The sequence below is a fragment of the Dreissena polymorpha genome, chromosome 2 (genome assembly GCF_020536995.1).
Source record: "Dreissena polymorpha isolate Duluth1 chromosome 2, UMN_Dpol_1.0, whole genome shotgun sequence".
Taxonomy (NCBI): Eukaryota; Metazoa; Mollusca; class Bivalvia; order Myida; family Dreissenidae; genus Dreissena; species Dreissena polymorpha.
In genome coordinates this window covers 115,481,116-115,487,982 of record NC_068356.1, presented here as the reverse complement: position 1 = coordinate 115,487,982, position 6,867 = coordinate 115,481,116, and the positions used below count along the sequence as shown (strand labels likewise).

The window sequence follows — 6,867 nt, the reverse complement described above, 5'->3', positions numbered from 1 at the left end:
ACAAAACAAATTTAATTTGGATAGGCTTAATGAAGTATAGTACTAGAAAAATTAAAACAAAATATAAACTGACATGGGGAGCTACTACTTGTTCTTGGAATAACCTTTGATATTAACTTAGAAAAACATGGTAAAAACAAACTTTGAAAATAAAATTGAAAGTATTAGAAGAGCAGTAAGACATTGGAATCGCAGAAATATTACACCACTTGGAAAAATAACAATTGTAAAATCATTACTTTTACCTTTACTTACACATGTATTTATATCTCTACCAACACCAAAAATAGAAACCATGAAACATTTAAATCAAATCTTTTACGACTTTATTTGGGCAGGACCAAGCAAAATAAAAGCCACTGCTGTTGTTAAAGAGTATAATGAAGGCGGTTTAAATATGATTGATATATGTTCATTTGAGAAATACATGAAACTAACATGGCTAAAGAGATTAGTGTCAAGCGAAGGAAATTGTTAAACACTTGTTAAATCGATAATAGATTTAAAAAAAAAATTTAACACTGGTAAATTGTACGCCGAGAAAGTATGTTTACAGCTTAAAAATAAATTTAGGCTTGATGTATTGAAAACATATATATTGTATATTGAAAAGCAGCCAATAATAAAAAGTGATGATATTCTGGACATGCCACTATTTTATAACCATAATTTTAAACTGAACAACAGTCATATTTATATGAAAAGTTTATATGAAAGAGGTATCCGTTTAGTTAGAGACATTATGACAGAAAGTGATTGTTTTATTTCCAAATAATCTCTGGAATTACTTCTAGGAACACATGTTAATTTCCTATTATACCAAGGATTAACCAGCATTATAAGAAGATACATTGGAAATTGTCATAGCATATCAAATTTAAACAATAAAACCCAAGGACCTATATTGCCGACTTATATAAAGAAAATAGTAACCAGTCCTAAAGAATACAAACATATTTATAAAATATTAATTCAAAATAGTGATATTCCTTTAGTCAAACAAAATGGAATTCAGAATTTGTAAATATAGATTGGAAAATGTATATACACTGGTCTTCAATTTAACTAGGGATACATATATTAGATGGTTACAGTGTAGAATAATCCACAGAATCTTGGGAACGAAATCTACTATGTTCAAGATGAAAATTGTTGCCAATTATCTATGTACATTCTGTAAAAATGAAATAGAAAACATAACACACTTGTTCTGGTACTGCCCCTACACCCAAGAAATTGTTAAATTTGCTGTCGAAATCATCAAGAGAAGTAGACCTAGCTTACTTACTCAGCTGACATGTCAGGTTCTAATACTTGGGATTACGAATTCCAAAACGACTGATATTAACATTGTATGCCTTGAAATTAAACGGTACATTTTTGATTGTCAAAAGAAAAATAGAAACCCCTCAAAAATTGGACTTGTAAATAGCATGAAGCAAACATTTGAAATATACAAAGCTACAATATAAACAGAAGAAGAATCGAAAAACTGGTCATTAGTCAAAACATTTTCAGACATCCCCTGCAACTACTTTATTAATCATAACACCTAATACATGTATAGTTCATCACATCTGCATTTTGTCAAATCTGCACTTTAAATTTAATAAACATAATGCAACTCAGCAATTAAATAATTCATCTTCCTTATGTGCATATAATTTTATAAATAGAAAAAAGATATGCAGACATACATGTGTATTTCTACTTTTATAAGTAAACCAATGTGTTACTTTTACTTTTATAAGTAAACCAATATTGTTGTTTTTTCTTTGTTTTTTTTGTTTTGTTTTAAAAAATGAAAGAAAAATATATGTTAATTGTTAAACAGGAATGGGATATGATCGAAACTATGTTAATATCCAATAATGTAAATCCTTAATCTATGACGTATATACAGTGTTTTCTTTTTCTTTCCTTTTTTCCGAATTGGAATTTGTAACATGTGTTGTATGCATATTTTGGATTACTACTTCTATGTCTATACACACCCTACATGTACATGCTTATGAGTTGCTATGTATGTTGCACGATTTTTATATGAATCGAATATGAATGTATGTATTACTACATGGCAAAAATAAAATATATGCACATAAAAAAACAAAAAACAAACAAAAACAAACAAGATGTGTTTGTGAAACACAATGTCCCCCTATATGACGTTTGACCTTGAAGGATGACCTTGACCTTGACCCTTCACCACTCAAAATGTGCAGCTCCATGAGATACACATGCATTTCAAATAAAAAATTGCTAGCTTCAATATTGCTGAAGTGACATTACATGAGCAATTTTGACCCATATATTTGACCTTGAAGGATGACCTTGACCTTTCACCACTCAAAATGTGCAGCTCCATGAGATACACATGCATGCCAAATATCAAGTTGCTATCTTCAATATTGCAAAAGTATTCATAAAATAAGCGATTTGGGCCACATATATTTGACCTTGAAGGATGACCTTGACCGTGACCTTTCACCACTCAAAATGTGCAGCTCTATGAGATACAAACGCATGCCAAATATCAAGTTGCTATCTTCAATATTGCAAAAGTACTCATAAAATGAGCGATTTTGGCCACATATATTTGACCTCTGACCTTGAAGGATGACCTTGACCTTTCACCACTCAAAATGTGCAGCTCCATGAGATACACGTGCATGCCAAATATCAAGTTGCTATCTTGAATATTGAAATACTGCAAAAGTGTACATTAAATTAGCGATTTTGACCCATATATTTTACCTTTGACCTTGAAGGATGACCTTGACATTGACCTTTCACCACTCAAAGTGTGCAGCTCCATGAGATACATATGCATGCCAAATATCAAGTTGCTATCTTCAATATTGCAAAAGTTATTGCAAATGTTAAAGTTGGCGCAAACCAACCAACAGACCAACCAACCAACAGACTGGGCAAAAACAATATGTCCCCCACTACTATAGTGGGGGACAAAAAAACAATTAACTGGTCCTAGACCAGATTGTCATAAGGCACATTAATTAATTATTTGCCTATAATACAATTAAATAATATTATCTTAATTACTATTGTAAAAGATAACATCAATTGTATGTATAATACACACTGCCGTTGAACATAAATTAAACCAAAGTTTAATTCAAAACAATTAAAAGACCATCAACTAGATTGTCATTTTATTAATGTAGAATAACACGCTTTGCACGTGCTCGTTCACGACTACATGTCATAAACCTCGTGTTTGTAAATTCATTTTCTTTAATTCTAAAACAAGAAAAAGGAAAGAAAATACAAACATACTATAACATGGTCATAAACCAGATTGTGAAATATAATGTTAAATTCAATATATGTACACAATGCAAACAATAAAGATTCTCTCAATTATTTATTGAAGAAGAAACACGAAAAGCACGTGTTCAAGTGCATGAGTGCGTACAAAAACCCGGCAAAGCTGAAACAATTAAAGTTTCAACAATTTATACATGAAATAAGTCATCCATGATCTGACAAGTCACCGGGTATTTATCAACTCTTGTATCTTCGACCATCATTTAGTCGATTATATGAAAAACAAGAACGAAACATATTCAACAATAAACTGGTGACAGAGCAGATTATCATATGGCACATAAAATCATTATTTGTCCATAATGAAAATAATTAACATTCTCTAAGTTATGATTGTAAAAGAGAAAGTCAATTGTACGTATAATACCACTGCCGTAGATCATAAACTAAACAAACGTTTAATTCAAAACAGATGAAAAACAAGAAACCGTCGGAGACGGGTGATGCTCCCCAAAGTTTTTTTTTGTCACGATATTGCACTATATATTCAGATAAAAGGAAACGTCTTGAGGGGCATAACTTTGGACAAAATAATACGATGGATGGTTAAACAACTTAAAAATTTCAAAGGGCCATAACTCTCTACATAAATCATCTAACCAGAACCCACACATAACATGCGCATCTCCTCAAGGTAGTTAAGCTTCCTATAAAGCTTCATAGAATTCCAGTCAGTAGTTGGGGGGACAAGAATTGCACTATATGTAAAGTTTATAGAAAATTTCAAACGGCCATAACTCTGTGAAAAATCATCCGACCAGAACCGGCTGATAATATGCACATCTCCTGTTGGTAGTGAAGCTTCCCATAAATTTTTATTGAATTGCGGTCATTAATTGCTGAGAAATAGCCCGGACAAAAATTGTACACGGACGGGCGGACACACACACGGACAGACGAAGCGGCGACTATATGCTCCCCTTCAAATTTTTTTTGGGGGAGCATAATAAAATGACCATCAATTAGATTGTCATATGGAACGTAAAATCATTATTGCACGCAATGGCAAATGATAAACAATCTGTCAATGAATTAGAAGAACACGCTTTGCACGATCTCGTAACACGTTAGGAGAATATTTACACTGTACAAATTTTCTCAATAGATATATCCCGGAAAAGCACGAGTTTAGAAAAACCCACTAATCACCCCGGTACAAACAACGCTGGTCCATTAAATCAACCAATGATAGCTTACTTTAAATTATAACGGTTGATACGGTGTGTGATTTTGAAAGGATTATAAATGGGTCATGTTTATTTGTACCAGCAGATTAGTGGGTTTTTCCAAAAAGTTGCTTTTTCCGGGATACATAATATTGCGTATTGACGAAGATCACGATATACACGTGCTCATGTACATGAACATGTACCAAAAACGCAGCAAAGCTGAAAACAAGTTTCACGCATTAGAAGAAAACGTTTTGTACGTGCTCTTTCGCGCCTTAAAACACCCAGGGTAGAAATGAACCATTGTTCAATAAAAGCAAGCATGGCTTACCTTTACAACTGAAACAAAAGTCCATAAAATCCACATAAAATATTCCGAATGAGAAGTAAAAAGATAAATAACACAATTTATCTAATCGAAACCCCAATCAACCAAGTGAAATATATCGAAAAACAATTTTCAATTCAGAGCCGTAAAAGACACGTCTACACCTGGATGATCCGGAAAGAATATTGAGGGTTGGTTACCGGTTTTTGCCTAGGTTGCATTGCACTTTGTTTAACTTGGCCAGTATTACGGTATGGAGATGGCCGATTCGCAGTTCAAATTCCGGATGGGTTAATTCCCCTTGGAAAGGAGAAAGCAAATAAGATAGCAGGTAACGTATTTATGACATTAAAACTTCTGACCAATAAATGTGGCATCTAGAGTGTAAACATGGCAAATGTTGACGCCGCACGACGGACAAAAGGCGATCACATTGTGCTCAGGTGAGCTAAAAAGCCTAGTGTGGACACCAACAACGTAGTTTTTGTCCAAGCCCGTGATGAGAAATATGAAAACGTGAACAAGGAAAACAATAAGACTTCATTTATTGTCAAAGATTTGACCGTGCATTTAGAAAGTTTACGACTTGATTTGTGCCTCTATTTTGTTGAGTAAGCAAACATGCGTTCTATTTTATACAAGGATATATAAAGATCTAACGTACATTTTTTTTAATTGCCTTTACTGCTATGAAAATCATAGATGAAGCTCTGACGCTGTGTATGTTTCACTACATTCGATTTTAAAAAATCATTTTTTCAAGTCATGTTATAATGTATGGTTAGTCACGCACAAATAAAAAAAAACACGTGTATTGTCAACATCAGTCAACTGGTTTAATAATTTTAAAACACGAGTTTACATAAGTAAATAATCTGCCTCACGAGAATCAATCAGTATGCAGATGTCTATTGTCATAAGGCAATAATTACTCTTTTGTTTATATATACAAAAGTAAACCTCATGTGGTCTGATGAAAATATAACATTTCTGCTGGAGTCATATGTTTCTGGCATTGAACTAATCACGCTACAGCATATAATAATACACATAAGAGTTTCAGTAACTATTTCAGTAAAATATTTTAAGAGAACTGTTGGATGGAGAGTGACTGAATTGTATGCAGATCAGGTAACAAAAAAGTATGAGTTAATTGTCAACATTGATTGAGTTAAAGTGCATTTAAACTACATCAAGTAATTTAAATCTTTCATAAAATGCCATATACTCTGAATTGTCTACAATTTAAAACATATCACTGTGTTTTAGTTACAATTTATTATTCGTATAGGAGATTCGGATAACAAGCGGTACAAATGCAATGTTTTGTGGACATTGCCAGAAGGCATTAACAAATATGAGGACTTAAAACGAATTTATGGACGCAAACAATCATTGAATTAACAATAACCAGCAAACTAGGCACACACAAACACAAACTGGCGACATGCTCTCAGGAATATTATATGCCAGTTAGCACATTTAGGACATAACAATGGCGCATTATATATATATTTATATATAAATAAATATATATCAGGCATTTCCCCAGACTGTTTAAGCACAGCGGGCCCGCGGTGCCTGGACTTCAAAATCCATTACGCCGCGGCGCTTGATTTTCAGATAATGACGTCGCGATGCTTGAAAAGTTTACAAGCCATTTCAAGCTCTGATCCGAATGTTGTCTCCATTCTGGCATCGACCAATTCTTATAAGTTTTATTTTCATAATATACAGATTTGATAAGACGCGAGCACGATTTATGGGTTGTTTATAGGGGTCAATTATGGTGTGTATCCCCTAATAATGGTCTATAATGATCGATTATTACCGGTACACGTGCCGTAAGAGCAATTAAAGGTATTCTCGATTTTGTTGCTGTTCCATTTTAATTGCACACGACTATGTACAAAACAAACAGTCAACGTTGTTTGTTGCGGTTGTGCGTTCTTGAATAACAGAACATAACATGTGTTTTATTATTACTTGCAGTATAACAAAACAAAACGTGATTAAGAAGATTCA

At 33.1% G+C, this 6,867-nt stretch overlaps 1 long non-coding RNA gene across 1 annotated transcript; it reads right to left on the bottom strand.

The window, feature by feature from the left end:
- Positions 1 to 235: 235 nt before the first annotated feature.
- LOC127868606 (uncharacterized) lies at positions 236 to 6,373 on the bottom strand. The gene is made up of 2 exons (XR_008044197.1): positions 2,602 to 6,373; positions 236 to 2,456 (listed from the first exon to the last, which is right to left on the bottom strand). It is a non-coding gene; the product is annotated as an uncharacterized LOC127868606 (long non-coding RNA).
- Between the last annotated feature and the right edge of the window lie 494 nt (positions 6,374 to 6,867).